Below are 21,048 nucleotides of genomic sequence, written 5' to 3'. Positions count from 1 at the left end.
GTCCTCTGAGCTGATAGGTCTAGAGATCCGTTGTTGGAGATACGCATGGTGGGTGGTTCCAGAGACCAAGCCTAGCACTTTCTGCACAGAAGGCACATGGTCCCTCAGCGAACTAGGATGTCTGCCCTGCAAGGTGGAGCCCAGTAGGTTAGAAATTGCTTCCCCTGTCTCTAAATTTACAGAGCCCTTTGTTATCATTCTTTCCTCCCCACCCTCTTTCCATTTATCTCTCAGACCAAGACTTGCTCTGGAATGCTTTTTAACCAGTCTGCTGCTGAGAAAAGAATCTGTTCTAAAGTACATCTATTATGCTCTCCCTGAGCAATTTGTTTGGGGCTGTAAAGCCTGTTTCCTGTAATTGATGGGGAAAGGATAGGCTGGGGGAGCAGCTATAAATTCTTTTAAGAGGGACCTTCTCCATTAATAGCTACCTGCCCTTATCTGTTGGGTTCTTCTAATAAACACGACGCATCAGAAAATAACCCCAAAGTTTGGCAGCACGTTTTATGGATTTATTTACCCATTAGGGACCAGTTTCAGCATTGCTCCTGCTAATTAAGAACTCCGAGTACCTGTGTATAAATATTGCTGCTTTAATTTTTCTGGCATGTCAGTGGCACCCTTCAAAGGGATATTCCCTGCCAGTGTAAAGCACCCATCAAGTTTCTAAGGAACCACCAATCAACCACCAAGCCCCTGATGTGTGATGACATTGAAATGGTCATTGGAGCTTCCTGATGTTCACCGGGGGGACTGAGCTGACAAAAGCTTGCTGGTGAGCCAGGACAGTGGCCTCCGTGGGTAATTTGGGGCACCAAGTGTTGCAAGCAGACCACCCACCTGCTTTGTCTGCTGTTTCTCTGCTGACTTTGGCACAGGATCTGCCCCCCATCTTGACTGCTTGCATGTCCCAGACTAAGTGCCTGGAATGTAGCATTGGTTTAAGCCATTGGGTAAGTTGAAATTCTTCTTTTGGACCAAGAATCCAGCACCAGCCCAAAGCTTCATCAACGGGCTGATGGGGGGAAGTGTTTTGTCCGAAAATCTAGATTACAACCTCACTCCTCACAACTCCTGAAATGTGAACTGAGAAGATGAACTTAAAGCAGATAACAAATTCACCGTGACTGAAATATTATCATCCTAGCTCGTGTAAGATAACTCCTTCCAAAGCTTTATAAACTTTGTAAGGAAAGAAAAATGGAAAATGTACTTGATGGGCAAACAATACAAGGACATTGGGCCAAATTGCTCCAGAGTCTTCCTTGGGAGCTGACCCACATTTTCTGCCTGTGGTGACAATCTCATCTCAGTTTGTGCATCCCTTTCGCCCCAAGGGGGTTTCTGTTGAAGATGGACAGCAGTGGGCCCTCTTGCTATCTAAGCTGGCTTGTGTGTTCCATTATTAGAGGCCAAGCGCTGGGCCAGACACAGCTTTGGGCTCCATAAGAACCTATCACATATATTCCTGTGGGTGGGGATGAGCGTTCTTCCTCTAGGTGAAAGAGACCCCATCTGCTGTGGGGAAGCCGTTCAAACCTTTGGTGCTAGGAAAAATGGAGAGGAGATGAAGGAAGAGATCAATCTGGATGGGCCCTGTCTAAGCTTAGCCATGGTACAATTGCCTTCTTGTCTCCATCCCTGGTTTCTTGACATTCCACTCAGAAATACATTCTCCCCTGATGCGTCATGAAAAAGCCAAAGGAACAGGAAGCAAGCACTGGGGGCGAGGGGGGAAGAACCCTCTCTTCTTTCTTTAATATAAGACAAATGGCCTCACTGTCCTTTTCCACTGAGGAGGAGGAAGAGGTGGTGATGTCCATGTGACCGGCATATCATAGCTTTCTCAAGCCAGCAGGCATCTTGCCCTTTTTGACAGGGTTTGCATTCACAACAGCACAAGTTTGGTCCTGCAGCATAACTCCCCATTGTTTGGCAGCTGACTGGACAACATTTTCTCCCCCACCCCACCATTGCATTTTCAACTGATGATATGCTTGGGGGAGGTTGGTGTGCACCAGCGTGCCAGCTGCGGCAGGCAGCTTTTGATATGGAACATTCAGCTGGTGGAAACCAGATCTTGCTTGCTTGTATGGTTAGAGGGCTGCAGGGAGGGGGCAATGGTGACACCCCCTCCTTTCTAAATTACAGCCCAGCTGATTTTGGAGGTCTTGACTCTGGCCCACTTTCCCTGAATGAGGTAGTTTTGGAGGTCCTGTGGAACATCAATGTTGCAGGAGCCAGTTCTTCCTCGTTTCCCTGTCCTCCTCCTTTAATCCGCCTGTTAGAAAACCTTTTGAATCTCTGAACTAGGTATTATGCAGGCCAAAGTCATAACCACTTTTTGATCCTTTGGGTTTTCCTCCTCTCAGCCACCCAACCCAAATTAACAATGTAAACATGGTCCCTCCTAACTGCATCTGCTGGCTGTGAAGGGAACGTTGAGTACCTTAGTTCATGCCCTGCTGGAGTCCAGATTTAAAAGGGTGGCCACTGATTTATTTGTTTATTATGTCAATGAAGACCCCTTGGCTTTTCACCCATCTTTTATTGGCTGCTCTGACCAGCAGCTGCTCTCTCAAGAGTTTTAGCAGGTCTTTCCCATCGCTTGTTCTCTGAACCGTTGGAGATGGAAGGAGGCAGGTTGGGATCTTTTCCAAAGAAAACATGTATCTCATGCTTGAAAATTCCCTACACCAAGTGGGGAACTCTCACCTCTAAGTTGGCCCCTTCACATCAGGTGGGAACATTTATGTAGATCTTTGACTACTGGAACATGAGGGACCAGCAACAGCTTGCTGGGCTTCCTATTTTGCATTGAAAAGGCAGAGAAAACAACATTTGGAGGACTGTCCCAGACAGAGGAGTGTGCTCATCCTTAAGTATATTCTTTATCTCACCTCTTTTTCAACCGTATCTGCAAAGCCAGGGGTTAGATCAGTGTTTCTAAAGCAGTGGCTGGGGAATTCTGGGAGTTGAAGTCCACATGTCTTAAAATGGCCAAGTTTGAGAAACACTGGGTTAGATGGTTACAGTATGCATTTATGTATGCATGTGGATGTGTGTGTGTGTGTGTGTGGGTGGGTGGGTGGGTGGATGGATGGATGGATGGATGGATGGACAAAGATAGATAGAATCTTGTAATCAGGCTGGTCATCTTGGTAATGGATGGTCTTCTCCTTAGAAGTCTTAGGAAAAGGGGATGAGTAAGCAAAGTGTTGGTGTCTTGCACACTGAAATGGATTTGGGGGGCTATCAATGTGGCACTTTTTGGGTTAATTATCATCTCTTTTGAATAATAGTGAAAATAACAACAGAACGTTAAGTTCTTTTCGAATCCCACCCTGCATCTCCTAAACAATCTTTAATATCTGTTTCTTTAAATACATAAAGGGTTATCTAACATGCGGGCAACAGTCTTCCCACAGATGCCTCCTTTGGTGCCTACTTGGCAACCTGCCCAGTCTTAACTTTTTTCCAGATTATTTTAATTAGAACAAACATGTAATACTGTAAAATAAAGCACCAGCATCTTCTTAATTTCCAAGAATGCCCCGGGGTCTCATCTAGGCCTTACAGAAATGCTTTAAAAACAAACATGGTGGGTGGCTGCAAACTGGTTGGTAGCTTGTCCACCTGTCTAGGGGAAAAAAAAAAAGACCAAGGTGGGTTGTTGAAAGCATCTTGGGTGGGGCAGTGCAGGTGGCAGGAAAGAATCTCACATGTGGCACCTGTAAATGACTGTCATTGACCACAGTAGCAATTCTGGCAACCCGGTTTGTAGAAGCCCCCATCACCAGCCCTTCTAAGTGTGCCCCAGCCACAAAAGGATGCCATTCTCCTATAATTCCATGATAGCTTGTATTTTCCCACAGCTGAAATGCTGGGGAGGATACCGTGTTATGGGAACACCAACTCTAGGTCCATCGACCCAGCTACTTCATAACCTAGCTTTGCCCAATCAGCCACAGGGTGAGAACACTGACACCCAATTGCTTGCTGCATTCTACCTATTTAGTCCTCCAGGAAAAAGAGTTGGAGAGAAAGAAGGACTGGAAAACACACGTTTTTCTATCAGGGCAGTGTTTCTCAACCTTGGCAGCTTGAAGATGTCTGGACTCCAACTCCCAGAATTCTAAAAGATCTAATGCTGGGAAAGGTGGAAGGAAAGAGAAGAAGAGGATGACCAGCAGCAAGGCAGATGGACTCAGTTACAGTGGTGATGAGCGTACTGCTGGGCAACTTGAAGGACCAGGCTAGGGACAGATCATCAAGGAGAATATCTATGTGGTCACTAGGAGTCAAAAAGACTTAATGGCAGCATTGGAAGCAAACATGGAACCTCATCCCATTTTAGCACTGAAGATGTTACCTAGCCGGGTAATGAAACGTTTGCAAGAAAAGAACCAAGCTCAGAGAACCCCAAGGACTCCACAAGACTTAATGGCATGCAATCAATCAATCAATCAATCAATCAATCAATCAAATCACCTTAGTTCTAATCTTTGCCACCCCTTCATACCCCCAAGCTAATTTCCTCCAGAATGTCTTCTCCTTGAACGCCTGGAGGCTTGCCAGCACTGACTTAAAAAAATGCAATCAAGCCTGATGCCAACTTCAAACTTTCTTGAGCTTAACTTGCTTCACTCCACAGGGTGGCACCATCAAACAGCTTTCTCCCATCCCTGGCTAAGGACTCTGAAGGTTTTGCTCCCTAGATGTGACATGCAGGAATCTGACAGACAGATCATCTTGCCCCATTCATACTTTCTCACCCCCTTTCTCCTCATCTCATTCAGAAATATCTCCCTATTCACAGAACAGTCTTTTGGCCAAGCTGCTGAAGCAATGAAGATAATCGCTTTTTTCCAAATGCGCATTGCAGATTATGTTAAACAGCACCTGCAAAGTTTAGAGAGCTGTCTTCTTTGGTGCAGATATGTAAGCGCCAGCATTTTGGGTGATGTGATCTGCGCTTTGAAGAAGGAAGATAAACGGGGCTGGTATTTTTAGGTGACAATTAATTAATGCAAATGAATGTCTGGGAGTGGAGGAGAAGCAGAAACTGCAAGGCAGAAAACATGGTTTCAGGGGTAAGCGCTAAACCTTTGCATACCGACTGCAATTGAGAAATCTGTCCTGTCTGTGCAACAAGAGATGCCTTTTAATTGAACAATCAGCATTAATTATGTCAAGGGAAATTACTAGAGCAGGTCTTCTCAGAAGTGCTAGACTATGCAGGTGGGAATGATGAGAGATGCAAGCTGAAACGTGGTGGAGACGCAGGCCAGGATGATGGGGGATGTAGTCTGACATCCCCGAATAGTCGGCATACCGTGCTTATTTTGCTTAAATGGTTGGAATTAGGATTTCAGGTTTAAAGGATTTAAATGATTGGGACTGGGAGGGGGAATCCTCCTGGCTGATGGGGGAAGCAGATGCCCGGGGGTTTCCTGCATGAGAAGTTACCCATAGTGAAAATGCCCCCGTTTGGAGGCCGAGTACCATTTGCAAGATGAGCAGAGGAAAAATGCTGGAAAAAACCTGGAAAAGTGCAAGATATGATCTCTCTCCGCGTTTGTCTGCTTCTCTTTTCCTTCCTGGATGTGTCCTTCTCTACAGACTTCTGTGGGTCCAGTTTCCATCGATATCGTGGCTGATTTGAGGAAGTGAGGCTTGGTTTGCTTGGTTTTTAAAGGGGAATCAGAGCCCGGCTCCGAAGGCGGCTGGTGGCTCTTTGGGATTCCGAGGCAGCAACCGGGGGAGTCTTTAGCTGCGGCGCGGAGGGGCTTCCAGAGTCTGAGCTTTAAAACGCCGCCCGACTCCCAGCTCTGGGCAGTCCCGGCAGCTGAGCCAACGAGGAAGAGTGCTGGGAATTTTTGTCCCGCAACAGCGAGAGGGCTCCCTAGCGCTGCCCTAGGCTGGCTGTGGGGCAGGCGAGATGCTGGCTTTCCTGGGCCGTGGGCCGGCTTCACAGCATCCTGCCAGTGGCGTGGCTGAGCTCTGTGGGATCGCTGTCCGTCTTCCACGGCCCCGCTGCAGAAGGTGGGGGCGTCCTCCCGTTCCTTTATTTCTTTGATTCCTCTTTCCTTCCTTCCCTTCCTCTCTCTCTCAAGGGAACATCAATAGCGCTCCCTCCTCCCACTTTCCCCCACAACAACCCTGTAGGGAAGGCTGGGCTAAGGGAGGGGGACTGGCCCAAAGGCATGTTGGGAGCTTCAGCGGGGACGGGGGCTTGAACCCGGGTATCCTCATTCCTAGCCTGGCACGTTCACCGCTGTGGGCGGGGAGGGCGGCGTGGCCCAAAATCCCCCAGGAGGGACTTGGACCTGGCCCCCCCGGACCTCCAACCCCCACACGTCAGCCCCTCGCTCTTGGGACCTCAGCTGCCCACGTCAGAACCGGCGCTGTCTGTTTCCCCGGCCGGTCAGGAGAGGGGATCCAGCGTGTCTTGGAAGGGCCAGACCAGGAACAAGCCAGGATTACCTCTCCCCTCCCCTCCCCTCCCGATTTCCTTCGTGCCCCACCGGCGCTGGTTAATTCGTCACTGGCAGCCTGCAAGCGCCGCCGCACCGAGATCCCATCCCGGGACTGGGAGAAACGGGGGCGCCTGCCTTCCGCGGGGGCGTCCGAAGCGGGGCAAGGGCCGGTCCGCGGGCGCGTGAGGAAGGCAGGCTGCGCAGGAGAGCCGCGGGCGGCGGCGGCTGGCGGCGGCCGGCGCTCCTCCCCAAGAAGACGCCGCGGCTTAGGGGAGAGCCACCCCCGGGCAAGGAGCATCAAAGGCAGGGTCCGGAAAGCCCTTCCGCCGGGCGCACGCCGCCGCCCCCGAGGAGGCGCCCCCTCCCCGGGCCGCCCGGCTAAGCGGCGCCGGCAGCCGCGCGTCCGCGGAGGCGCATTTTCACGCCCGGCTCGCTTCGGGGGGTCGCCCGGCCGGGCGGCGTCGCGCTCCTCCTCCTCCACGCGGCGCCCCGGAGGGAGGGGAGGCTCTGCTGCGTCCCCGCCGTGGGCCAGCGGAATCTCGCCGAGCGCCCCTTCGCCGCCGCCCGCGCCCTCTCCTCTCCTCGCCCGCTCGCTCGCGGGGATGTTGGACGGCGGCGCGCGCGGCTGCCCGGAACGCCGTTTCCACCGCCCGGGGCGCCGCTCCGTGGCTCCCGTCGCGACCTTCCCGCTCGTGGGCGACCTCCTGGGGGACGCGCGGGGGACCCTCGCGGTGCCGAGCGACCGCAAGCTCCGCCACGCTGGTGAGTCGGGCCCGGAGGCGGGGTGGCTTTCCCGGGGAGGCGGGGAAGAGGAAGCCGAGGCGCGCTCTTGCCCGGGCCGAATACCCGCGAGCTGGACCCAAGACGCGTGTCACCTCGCCTCTGTTGTCTGAACAGAGTTGTCTTATCCGCCTGCAAAGTGCGGGGCAGAGGACAGGTTTGCAAAACAGCAGGGCTCCCCCCTCCAGATTAGAGGACGGTGCCTTCGCTCTTGGGCAGGGCCCCAAACGTTTGCAAAACAGGACGTGTGAAGGGTCGCGACGGTAAATCCTGGGCATCCAGTGGCACAGACGAAGGGCGGGCCGAAGGGACAGCACCGTCTCTCGCGGAGACGTCGCTTCGGAGTCGCTGCACCTTCTGGCCGCTCCTCTTTTTCAAGCGCTTGAGGCAGTTGCTGCTCCACTGAAGTTTGGCTCGGTTTATCCATGCATGGGGCAGCTTCATCCGGGAGGAAGGAGCGGTTTTCTAAAACTGAAAAGTAGGTTTTCCTTTGAATTGAACTCTTAGGGACGTGGACTTGGAGTTTTGTGGTGGTTTCTGTCAGCCTTAAGAGGTAGACCAGACAGGAAACACAACCAGATGAGCTAATTCTACTTTATTGTAAAGCTCCCTTGACAGAATTTTGCAAGTCTGAAAGTGCAATTCTGCCCCCCCCCCATCCTTTACAGCCCGAGAAATTAGGGAGGGTCTTCTGAGCCTCTTGCCCCACCCACTATGCAGCTGCTGGTTCAGCTGTCTCTTATTCCCTTGGCCAAGTCTCTTTGCCCCATCTCCCAAGGTCTTTCCCACATACCATTACAGTTTCCTTCCACATGGAAGTAGTTTGCCATTTTTCCAACCTCCTGGTGTTGCCCATAGATCTGGCATTTCCAGGTGGCCTCCCATCCTAGCCAGTTTTGCCTTCATGGGCCCCTCCCTCCATAAAAATAATAGTATTAAAATGATATTTCATATGATTTTCAGTATTTTCTTTGTATTTTTACAGGGAGATAGGGAATAATTAATACATCCTAGGTATTATTTTGTAATAATAATCAGTTGTGGCCAATTAATTATGATGTCTGGCATGCATCATCAGAGTTACTCAATTTTAGGATTTGCACTACACCTATAGGTTACAAATAAGGTCATCCTATTGGTATTCCAATATTGTGCATTTTTTAGCTGTTTTCTGTTAAAAGGCATGACAGAAAGGAAATGTTTACAGTATTAAAAGGTATGTAAATAAATAACTTTTTCATTTTTATTCTGATTTAAAAACTATTAACACGTTTTCGTGGGCCCTAAGCACTGTGGCTGTTGTGCTTAAGTGGGTCCCAGGTCCAGCCTGCTCAACTTCTCCCCAGAGAAGATGCTGGTCACCTGTGGCAGTCCTTCTGACATTCCTGAACCACAGCTCCCAGCAGACCCAGCCCACAGAGTTACTGGGAGTGGACTCTCAGCCATGTCTCAAGCTTCTTTCCCTTGAGGTTGCCCTCACCTGTGTTTAAAAGCCATGATCTTAACGTGTAGTAAAAGCAATCTTGTAAGGCCAGCTTGTCTTATTATCTGCTTTATTGGTGGCAGCTGAGGGTGTGAGAAGATATGGCTAACCAGAGATCCCTCTTAAAGGGATCAGTTCAAAAATAGGGGACCACATAAGGACAGGGGAACAAGATTCAAAGTTTAAATCATAGAGTGGGCCTATCAACTTCGTTGGATGTTGTAAAATAGACCACAAGACATCAGCCACCCAAGGACACTCGAGTCCTGTGTCGCTAGTCTAGTGGAGGATAGAAATGAGAGAAGTTCCTTGCTTTGGGGGGCCAAATGCTGTAAAAGAGAAATCTCCAAGTGAAACATGGCAGATCGAGTTGGAGAGGCTGAGAAGGTAGTCCTCATTAATCCATGCTCAGGTGAGTTTGGTCATATCTGCATCAGTGTGTTCTGCCAAGGTCAAGATGCTGCCTAATCAAGGGCTAAGGGCTGGGTTGGCAGAATCAAACAAGCATTCTTCCTGTTGAGTCACCGGGGTCTAGGATAACTTTCCAAGTAAGACAGAGTTGCTTTTCTTGGCTGTTCTAAAGGAAAATGGATTACAGCATCTTTAGAAGTATTCCCTCTTGGAATTAACCGAAAGGCAAGTGGTCACAGAGTCATGGGAGATTTTGCAAGTGGATAATGGAAATTGTATGTGTGTGGCTGCTTTACTAAGGGTTGTCTAGAGCAAATTCCCAGGATCCTGTTTCTCTGCTGCGTTGGGAACATGGCAGCCATAAGGAGAGCTGTCTGCAGTCAAAATGATTGAAAGCTATTGAAAGATCCTCCCCTTTTGTAGATGCATGCAATATCATGACGTGTGCAAAAGGAGTGGAACTTGCTATCATGATAGTGTGGTATTGTTTCCATCATTTGCCCCCCTCCCCAACAGCTCCCCCAGGTTCTAAGAGGCCAAAGAGAGTGAAGGAGTAGGTGGAGTTGGCTATTATGGGTGTGTTACAGCAACTTTGTTAAATCTGATTGGCAAGGAAGGGCCAACCAGTTCTTGACCCCTTCTCCCCAGTCTATTCCCTGGAAAAATCCATAATGCTGGGAAAGGTGGAAGGAAAGAGAAGAGGATGACCAGCAGCAAGGGGGATGGACTCAGTTGCAGAGGTTAGAAGACCTGAAAGACCAGGTTAGGGATAGATCATGGAGAAAATCTGTCTATGTGATCACTAAGAGTCAACAGTGACTTGATGGCACAGAATCAATCAAAATCCCAGCCTATACATTTTCCTTTTAAATGATTAGGCATCCAAAAAGGCTCAACGTTGAGGTGATCTACCCTCTCTTGATCCTTTGCACCCTGAAACACTCAGGAAGTCAGAAGCCCAAAGGAGAGCTTGGCCTGTTTTTCAATCCAGTGCATTGTTCTGCTGCCAAGAGAATTCATTTCCTCAAATCTGCTGATGCAGGCTTTCCGCTGGCTGCACGGAGCAGTGACAGAAAAGGGCACCTTACCTCTCTCCCCACCCCCCCCACCACATGCACACATTTCAGTTTCCCTAACCAAAAGGCAACCCATGATAAAAACTAGGAAGAGATGAGAACGGAAGGCAGAGGGGGTACCAAGGAATAGCACAAGCACGTGCTTCATGGGGTTGCTTTTACTGCACACGCTATCATCACCCCCCCCCCCAAAAAACCTATGCTTTCCTCCTTGGCACTCTCCTTGAGAATTTCTTTGCTGCCCAAGTAAACCCTCTTAAGGTCAGTCACTGGGCGGGGGGGGGGGGGGAAGAATTCCAGCTAGAAGGTGTTTTGTAGATACTGTTTTGGGTGGTGCTGGAGGGAAACAAAGTCAGAGGAACAAATCGGTGGATGGCTTATTTCAATAAGAAGGCAGTTGTTACAGTGGTTTGTGGCCTAGATTTCCAGTGGATTGGTGAATGCCAGGCACCAATTTTTTGGTCCTCATTCTGCCCACTCTCTGTCATCATCCCCCCTCCTCAAATTTAGGAAGATCCTTGGCCACCAAAATAGATTGCCTATCCCATTTTATCTGTCCTCAGAGCATTTCATAGTGTTGGGAAGAGCTAGGAATTCAACTTAGTTGAACCCAGAGCTTGCATTTTACCTCTGAGCTAAAATCTTTCTCCTACCAGGTTGCTGTTCAAAGAAACAAAGAAGTTTTTAAAGTAACTTCCTCTTGCATGAAGGTCTTCCTCTAAGCTCACCTGATAGAATTGACACATTCACAAATAACATGTCCAAGCTATTTTACATCTACCCTTAAAAAAATGTCATGCGGGAACTGGAGAGGTCTCCCTGAATGTGGTGTGTCTTTCTCTCTGTGATGCTGATCTGTGATCCAGGCGCCATAGCATGTGAGGGAACATCTTGGAAATTTGATGAAAGAACAGAAGACTAACAGGGCAAGAAGGCATCAGAATTTGATTCTGATGTCATAATATTTTGACAGTGGAGCTTGTTGGAATTTAAGCAAAGTTTTGATTGTTCTCATTGAATTGTAATGAGAAAAAATAGTGAAAATTGGCCAAAGTAGCAAGCTGAATGTGGAAATGTTGGCAGAGTTGTTATTGCTTAGTTTTAATAAAAGAAAACTCCAGAATTTAGCATTCCAGGAATTCAAGCAAATCCTGTCTTTTTAGCTTTTTTCCATCCTCATAAATCTCAGTATCTTTTACCGTTTTTGAAATTCTCTGAATCCATTCCAGCTTTTCTTCCAGTAAAAAAAACACTTGTCTTACTCTTGGATCTCACTCAGAGTCTTTATGGCTAATTTGACAGGAGATTAAATGAAGTAAGAATCGAACTTGATTTATTAGCTCCTAAGTGGAACTGGCAGCTGGACCGGGGCTACCTTTCCAATAAAAATATTATTTTTCATGCCAAGTGTGCAGATTTAGCTGGTGAGAGATCTTCTGATGGTCTTGTAGCAGCGGGTGTCGGCACCCTTGGTCCCAAATCAAGGATTTTCAGAAAAGCTCTGCTTTTAATCCCTAGAAAACATGAGATATGCGAGAGCCAGGTTGAAATACCCAATTCAGTTAGGAAAATCATTGGATGAATCCCATCTTTGCAGGTTAAAAGTCTCAGAATTCTATTTCTGGCATCTCCAGATGTTCACGCACTTGTTGCTTTTGCCTAAACAAGTAAATAACAGGGCAAGGGAGAGACCGCTGGGCATCTGTTCAGGGTTTCAGGCAGAGGGGCAACCCTCACCTTACAGAACCGCCTCTTCCCCAAAGGTTCAGTTGGCCCTCATCCTGGCCTCATTTTGGAAGGCGGGGACATCTCTACTCCAGGGCCGTGTCCTATTGAGGCTGGGGTTGGTTCCTCAAGTGCTTTCTACTTTTAGTGCTATATACTTTGTAGTACTACTGAATGGGTGTACAGTTTTATCTGCACTGTGAACTGTGGGGAGTCAACTTCCTGATTGCCAAGGTCTAAAAGGGTGACAAAGAAATAAACAAACAGTGGACTAGATAGATGAAAGGGTTAATCTGTCCCAGGACCATTTCCGATGGCCTTGACCTAAGAGGAACATCTCTTGACATTTGGATGCTACCTCTTCTGCTATACACTGCAAGAATTAAGCATCATGTTAAGCTATGGGGTGTGGACCAAACCTTGGTTCACTCAACTTGACCTGGTCAGCTTGATGGTTTATTGAGGCAGCCACTGCTCTGCAAATCCAGCCACTTAGCTGATGAATATTGAAAGCTGGAGAATGTTTGCATTAGCTGATCTTGAGTATGCTTGTCATCCTCCCCACCCGCTTTAGGAGCAATTCCTTTTATGCGGCTGTCATTTTGAACTAGAGGCACTAACTGCTACTGCTTTTATGCCTGTCATCTATCTGTCTTCATCAAAAGGTTTGGTTGGTGACCAGTCGGGGGAAGGTGTGGCATAACAAGCATATTATTTCCAGTAATACGCAGTTTGGTCTCAGATGAGCTGAGCTCTTTGATAGCTGTGAGCCAGAAAAATAATGAAGGAAGCAAAGAAATGATAAATTGGTGAGACTGTAGTGGTAGGCAGGTGTGTGTGTGTATCTGTATCTGTTGCATTTCTCTCTTCTCTGAATCATCTGTTTCTGGCAGAGCCATAAAGCCAGCATAGACACCTGTGCACATAAGACACCCAAGCAGCAAGTGAGCTCCAGGAACTCCAGCTTTTAAAAAAGAAATTTGGGTGACTTGAGGGCCACGCTCAGTGAGTCCATGATAGATTAATATCCCAGAAATGGGGAGGTCCAGGGTTTTCAGGAATTGTCTTCATTTTTGCAATGAAAAGCCGTAGACATCACATTGCATTTTTTCAGCAGTCGGCTGTTGCAATTGAAAAGCCATTTCTGGAGAGGGGAGGCCTGTGAGTTGCAAAAAGGGAGGGTTTGGGGGGGCCCACCCTGATTGGAGGGTTCCTTCTATTCGTCCTGGGTGGATGGTGTGTTTTACAAGCCCGCTGTTTCATACGCTAGTTGAAGCAGCCCGAGAGAGAGTTTGATCCTGCCGTGCACGGCTCGTCAAATAGCGAAGAGAGATCTTGAAAGAATCTGCAGTCTGTATCATTATCTAAGATGAAATGCTAATTGAGGGTTCCAGGCAGCCCCATGAAATTACACTTCTGCATGTTAGCTTTCTGAATAACCCTGTGAAATAAAGAATTCCCTTAATTGGATTGTCTCACGCTGGCAGCCAATGCAATGACATCTGTAATAATGAAATGTCTGTCAGTTCTGAGAAACGTTTCCTCCTGGGATTGGAGACTACAAGGCCTTCAGGGAATAGGCAGCTGGGTTGCTCTAACAGTAGTTAAAATACATTTTGTCAATCCACTGTTTAAAGAGTGGTATGTCCAGGTTTTAAAATGGGTGCTGGACCACAGCTTCTCAAACCTTTGATACCTAAAATAGATTATAAAATGGAGATGTCGCAACAATCTTACGCTTGAAAAACTCTAAAAATCAGTTGTAAGAACTCCTTTTCTTCTCATTTCTGGCTCTTATCCTCTCCAAATTCTTTTACAGACTTCATGGAAAAATAATCAGAGTTCCACAGCTGTGTTTTTCTGCTCCAAATCACAACTTCTAACAACAACTGTTCTCACTGCTTCCTGATTGGAAGGAGGGAAGCCAAGCGGTGACTCTTGTTGAGTTACAACAGGCACACTGCTGCAGAGGTAGGATGCTCTGTGGTGGCTCATAATAATGTCCCATTACCAGCAGGGCCAGAGGAATAAATCATGCAGACACACAGTGAGGACCCTTTTCTGTTCTCTCCTGTACACAGATGAAGACCAACCTTTCACATCCTGATGTCCCTCAGACTATCAGCTATCAGACTATCAAGACTATCAGGATGGCTACCTTTCAATAAATTGCTTTATTGCTGTTATTTTTTAATAGCTATTGCTGATTAGAGAGAGAGAGAGTTGAAGGGTTAGAGATAAATACTGTGTTCCCTGATTGGTTTGCTTGCTCCCTTCATTGCCCAATGAGAGGGTTGGTCAAAGAGAAGGTCCTTAAACTGGGGAACAACTCACAACAGGGCACATAGTGCCTGCTTTATCCCTTAAAAGATGTCTTTCTTTGACATTATTGCCAAGCTTCTCATGAGAATGCAACAGCAAGGTAGTTGGAATTTCCTTTGAATTCCAGCAGGAAACACTATAGCTGGGCGTACATAATAAACTTGGAGTCATCTCCTCCTTTGCAGAGAAAGTCAGGTTATTTATTACTGAACTCTGGTTTACATTTTACTGGGTTGTCCACTGTGGAATTTGGGTAGGGTGGGCAAAAGGATTCTGTTTTCCTGTCCTATCAGGCTTTATACGGAATTAGACTGTACGTGTTGCTCCACCTTTGCCTTTTATTTTCTGTGTTTCACTCACCAGATCCATAGGATTTGCAACCAATGAAGGTGCTTTAATGTAAATGCATCGTGAAGGATACACTGAACTATCTAGCAAATTATATATTCTTCTATTGGCCAACAGCAATGGGATATTAATTTATCAATGCATACAATTTTGCCTATGAACACCAAGCCTTACAGACTTCATTAATGCACTCCCTCCTTTTGAAAGAATGCCAGCAAAGACCCATTTCTACACCATGGTCAAGATAAAAAAGCTGAATCACGATATTGAATCAATCTGGTTTCTTTCCAGAGGAGGGAAGGACATTAGCCAGTAATAATAAAAAAAGAGAGTTTGTTGTAATAGTTAAGATGTCCTGCTGGAGGGTTTTTACTTTCCCTCAGTTAAGATGTTTCTGGGAAAAGCTAAGTTACAGTTTCAGGTCTGATGGATGATATCTGATCCATCTTTTTATAAGCTAATGTTCTCTTGTTACCACATCAAAATCATCATTATTGCTACTTCTGAACTACTTTGAAACATGGGTCTACCGATCTGAGGCATTGCCTGGCAAAGTGTAGCTTGTTTTTAGACATACTAGATATTTGGTTACGTTTTGGAGGCGCAACTGTGTGCCTCTGTTGTAACAGTTGGTCCATGATACTTCCAACAAGGATCATTCCTTTATATGCCCAATTGTATAGATCAGTGTTGTCCAGACTTGGCCACTTTAAGACGAGTGGACTTCAACTCCCAGAATTCCCCAGCCAGCATGGCTGGCTGGGGAATTCTGGGAGTTGAAGTCCACTCGTCTTAAAGTGGCCAAGTTTGGACAACACTGGTATAGATGAACCCCTGGATCATAACTGCCGCAATTTCCTAATGGTTATTTTGCTAAACAACAACAAAAAATATGTATATTCTTGAACTCTTTCAGGCTAAAGTATATGTTTTTGGAGGAAGGAGAGAATTAAAAATCAGTGATGGGATCAATTGCATTTTTTTTCTGATAAAATTGTTAAAGTTGTTATTAATAGTTGTTAGGTACAACAGGGACTCTGCCTTTTATGGACTTACAAGAGCTCCTAAGAAGCTTCAAGGAGTTTGTATGCTGGTAATTGATGTAAGTACAAAACACTCTGGTTATTTCCTCCCGTGCCTTCTTTCCTTCTATCAAGACTGAATATTTACTTTTTCACTTGCTTGGCAGCCTTTCAGTTTGTCTTCTTACTGTCTGTAAAACATTATTTATAGCCCACTTTTTCAGACTTTCAGAGTTTGTGTGTACGTGTATACAGGTATATGTCAACAGTATCAATATGGATTGCAAATGAGGACTTTTATGCAAAAGTTTTAGATTTTTGGAACAGCTCCATTTGGCAAGAAAAGGGCAGTGCAATTTCCTGTTTGTCGGATGGGACTGGCAGTTCTAAGGAGTAGGATCCAAGCAGGACTTAACTATGTGTTAAGCTGGAAGGAAGCTAGTTATAATCTGTGTGATACTTTTGTCACTGGTAGAATGAGTCCATGCTGCACCACACTTAGATTATCTGTGTCACATAGATATTGAAGTGTTATCCCTTATATATTCCTTAGTGGGGATCTTTTGGTGTGTGTATATATACCTTCAAGGCATTATTGACTCCTGGCGACTGCCTGGACTAGTCCCTGCAGTTTTCTTGGCAAGATTTCAGAAGTAGTTTGCCATGGCCTCCTTCCTAGAGCTGAGAGGGTATGACTGGCCCAAGGTCACCAGCTGGCTTCGTGCCTAAGGTGGGACTAGAACTCATAGTCTCCCACTTTCTAACCTGGTGCCTTCACCACTAGGTCAACTGGCTCTCAGAAATCTTTTATTTATTTATTTTTATTTGCCTTTGGCCAGCTTGGTTGGAAATTTTTGGTGGGTCTAGGCCAGCAAATCTGGAAGAGCATGAGGTCAGGGCAAGCTGTTGTAAAGCAGGGAAGAAAGATCAAGATTGCTGGTGGCTTAACCATTTCTGTGTTTGTCCTCTCAACATCTAGGCAATATGTTTGTTGTCAGCTTGTCCATGGCAGACCTCATAGTTGTCGTGTATCCTTGCCCACTCATCCTGAGAGCCATCTTCTACAATGAGTGAACAATGGGCCCCGCACACTGTCAGATCAGTGGCTTTCTGATGGACCTCGGCATTGCTGCCTCCATCTTCAACATCATGGCTGTTGCTGTCAACAGATACTGTTACATCTGCCACGGCCTCTGCTCTGATCATCTCTTCAACCTGAAGAACACCTGTGCCTACCTGTGCCTGATGTGGCTGCTTACCTTGGTGGCCATCATGCCCAACCTCTTTGTGGGCTCCCTGCAGTACCATCACTGGATCTACTCTTGCACTTTGCTCAGACAGTCAGCATGTCCTACACCATAACAGCGGTGGTCATCCATGTCTTCCTTCCACTCTCCGTAGTGACATTTTGCTACCTTCGGATATGGATCCTGGTCATCCAGGTCAAGCACAGGGTGAAGCAAGGCTGTAAGCAAAAAATGTGGGTGGTTGTTGTCCGGAACCACGTTTGTGGTCTTTGTCCTCTTTGCTGTGTGATGGGGACTCTTGAACTTCATAGGCTTGGCTGTTTCCATAAATCCTTCGAAAATCATGCCTCAGATTCTAGAGTGGCTTTTTCTGGTGAGCCACTTTACGGCTTATTTTAACAGCTGCCTTAATGCTGTAATATATGGCCTCCTCAACCAGAATTTCAGAAAAAATATAAAAAGATGTTGGTGGCTCTTTAGATCCCACGGTTGCTCTTGCTTGATGCCTCAAAAGGTGGGACAGAAGGAATGGAGAATAGATCCTCCCCAGTGGTGACCAATAACAGCAATAACCTGGCTGGAATTTATTTGTAAACAGAAGAAAAGCTATTTATTCTTGATGTTGATATGTTCTATGTAATGCTATTGCCATGTATCACAACACAGGATGTGTTCGTGCCTATCAGATGCAATTTGATGTGCCTCCTTTGCCCTGGCGATCAAGAGCAGTACCCCTGTGGGCACCAGCACAACTGCTGTACCCAAAAACAATGCTCACCACCTTCCCAAATTAAGCAATCTTAACTTCTTTGTTAGATCTATATCCTGCCTTTCCTCCAGAGGTTCAAGGAGCTGTTTGGTTGTTTTCTATAATGGTAACTTTATGGGGATGGATGAACCAAACTATAGTTTCTTGGTCCTAGTCCAGCCCTCTAAATTTTTCAGCATAATGGCTCTCCTAAAGATTTTTTTAAATAATTAAAAAGAAAGTAAGATTCACATTTATGTTTTAACCTAGAGGAAAGCATTCTAAAAAAACAAAATACTTAAAAAAAATAATGGGTGAAATTATTTGAGAGTGCCAGATCTTCTTGCATGAGTTCTTGGACTGGGAGATGCAGGAAGATCTGGTGTTCTTTGGCCGTTTTTAAATTCTGAGATGAAGGGGGATCGGTGACCGGTTTACCATGTGAGATCAGGGAAGATTGCAAACCCTTGTTATAAATACGATATAAAGTTCCTGTTCAAATGTTGCATCTTTTATTTACTTGCCTTGTGCCAAACTGGACCAGTTCTCTGTCCGCATTTCTGGGATAACGGCCCCGAGGACTGAACCAAAGGTTTTCTGCACATGTAAAATTTGTGCTCTTCACTCTGAACCTTTGCTCCCAAGCCCAGTCTGAAGTCTGATTGAACTCATGGATTCCAAGTATGGATTGCAGGATGGAGCCACAGGTCTTATTACTGTATTCTTTTCCTACTTTCCAGAAAGTGCCTGATGGACTTCGCCAGTTGGGGGAGATGTCATCTGTATGTGCAAAATTCTGGCTAAGGTGCATGCGATTTCAGCATGTAGTAATTCAAGGGGACAAGACCATGTGGCTCCCTTTGTATTTTTCTTTCTGTAGGTGTCATCTTCTCCATCCATCCACCAGATCCATGAACTCTATATTACTTGGCCAACGGAGTCCTTTCTCACTCTGTGGTTGAACTCTCCTTATGACAATCTACCATCCTCCCTGAGCTTGCTGCAGTATAGAATTGGCTTCTTCTCAACTCAAGTGAATGGTCTGTTGTGGGTATCTGTTTGTGTGGCATGCAGACCCCATTAAACTGATGAACACCTCCTGTTGGTCCCAGGTAGTCATCCCTGGAGAAAGCGGATCATCACAACTCACCTCTTGCACAACTTATATTATAACAATGCTGTACTGAACATTTCTTCTCTGTTGTTTCTACCATTCTCCATCAGTCTGAAGGAAGGGAAAAGGGCTTTCCCTATTAAATCATGTACTCTGAAAAAGAAGAACCATTTAATGGATTTCTCATGGGCGGTTGTAGGCTTCTGTCTCTTCCCCTTACTTTGATAACAATGTGGTGGTGGGCAGGTGTCTCCTGTTTCCACTGTCTCCTCCCCTCTCCAGTGGTTTGGAACCTCCTCCTGGTTCCATGAAGTCCCAACAGGAGGGCAGCAGGAAGGAGCTTCTTTTAGGGGGCTTTTTAGAAGAAAACCCTAAAGAGCTAGGGATGGAGAGAGAGGTGCCTGGAAAAAACATAACACCCCCAGTCACAATAAAAAGCTTGGAAAATTTATCAGGTGAAAGCACCTGAAGGAAGGGAGGGAGGGAGGACAAATGGATGATGGAGGAAGGGGAGGGAGGGGGAAGGAAGGAAGGAAGGAAGGAAGGAAGGAAGGAAGGAAGGAAGGAAGGAAGGAAGGAAAAGGACAAATGGATGGGGGAGGGAGGGAAGGAAGGAAGGAAGGACAAATGGATGATGGAGAGAAGGAGGGAAGGAAGGAAGGACAAATGGATGAGGGAGGGAAGGAAGGAAGGAAGGACAAATGGATGATGGAGGGAAGGAAGGAAGGAAGGAAGGAAGGACGGACAAATGGATGATGAGGAAGAGGGGGAGGGAGGGAGGAAGGAAAGAAGGTCTCTTTCCCCCTGCATTAAAAGATGTAGCTACAGCATGACTTCAGGATGCTATCCCCCTATTAAAGCCTGTGTTTTGCAGTGCTGCTTCCTCCCCCAGATACACTCAGGGTCTAACAATGGTAGACAGTGTTTGCATTTAATATGTCAATTGTGCAATTCTGTCAGCTACCAGGAACCTGGCATTTATTTGAATTGCAGCAGGCAGTGAGGGGGAATTTAGGCATCCCACACTGTGCTCTGATGGAAAATCCCTTTGCATGGCAGAGGAAGATCCCCCATTGATGAAAAAAAAAATAATGACAGGTTTACAAAAGGAATTCCCCCCAGGACCCTGGCAAGGGAAAAAAATTAGAGATTCCCCCCTCCATCTGTTCTGAAGTAGTAATTGTTAACTGTTCTCCTTCTGGCTGATGCAGGTTACAGTTTTTAAAATAAAACCGAACCACTTGTGTCCAAAGCTCTTGGAAGTGAATTGGTAGTTGTCAGAGTGGGAAGTGGGAAATGAATTGCCGAGGAGATCTCTATCTAGCAGAGTCTGAAAATAAATTTAATCTTCATTGTATGCAGTGTCCACTTGAATATGGATTCTTTACTTTGATGCGCAGTCGGTTGGTTTTAATAAAAAGATGTATCCCTTTTGCCTAACCAAACATAGGCTGTCTTTTGCTCCTTCAAGAACTTGAGCCTGTGGAAGACAGAGAAGGAACATTTTTGTGTCGTCCTGACTATCCTGGCCACAATGCCAAAAGACTCTAGCTGGACTAGCAGAATACCAAAGTCCATCTCTAGAAATGGTCTACCCTTCCTTCATGGCCTGGTGTCTTCCAGATAAGTTGAGACTCCAACTCCCAGAATTCCCACCCAAGATGGCTATAGGAGGCTTGGAATTCTGGATGTTGCAGCCCAAGGAATATGGAGAGGGCAAGGGTTGGAATCGTCTTTATTGCAGTCCGTGAGCTTCCCTTGTTTCCTGCTTTCTCTTTTTTCCTCTTCCCTACCCATTACTTTTTCCTTCTGTGTAGTGTCTTTTAGGTCGTCAGTGTGAGAGCACAGGCCGTTCCATTAGCTAGAAGCCTCCAAACTAGTATATCATGCCTGCAGGGGTGTCTGGTCAAAAAAGGCAAGATGATAGCGATAGTCAACCCCCCATCCCTTTGATTACATAGTATGGTCTTCATACTTTCCCATTTTAGCAATGCAAGTCTGATTTTTTTTTTTTAACTGTACAAAAATATTGATGGAAGAGGCTGCACAAATAATGCCTGCATCCATGAAATTAATGTACAAAAGGTGTCGCAATTGAAGAGGAGTGCTTGCCAAAAACATTTGTGTAATGCATGAGCACTTAAAAGAGGGCATACCTGTTTTTGCGTATCACAATACTTTAAGTAAAATTGTACACATTTGCAGAGGTGAGCCTAGCCATGCGTGTGAGTGTTCATCCAGTCTTGTGTGTGTTTTTCGAAAGCCAACGGGTAGAAAGGATCAGAAGCACAAA

The 21,048-nt window shown here is 46.4% G+C and overlaps 1 pseudogene across 1 annotated transcript; it reads left to right on the top strand.

Moving 5' to 3' along the window:
• Positions 1-6,076: 6,076 nt before the first annotated feature.
• On the top strand, positions 6,077-19,255 carry LOC103051290 (melatonin receptor type 1C-like; annotated as a pseudogene). Its single transcript, XR_015798070.1, has 2 exons — positions 6,077-7,241; positions 16,626-19,255. The product of XR_015798070.1 is annotated as a melatonin receptor type 1C-like (transcript).
• Positions 19,256-21,048: the final 1,793 nt, after the last annotated feature.

Source organism: Python bivittatus, unplaced genomic scaffold (genome assembly GCF_059951505.1).
Source record: "Python bivittatus isolate LINGU-HERP-01145 unplaced genomic scaffold, Pbiv_v1 ctg000670_np1212, whole genome shotgun sequence".
NCBI classification, from domain to species: domain Eukaryota; kingdom Metazoa; phylum Chordata; class Lepidosauria; order Squamata; family Pythonidae; genus Python; species Python bivittatus.
Note: the sequence above shows the minus strand (reverse complement) of the source record. Positions and strands in the feature narration are given on the sequence as shown.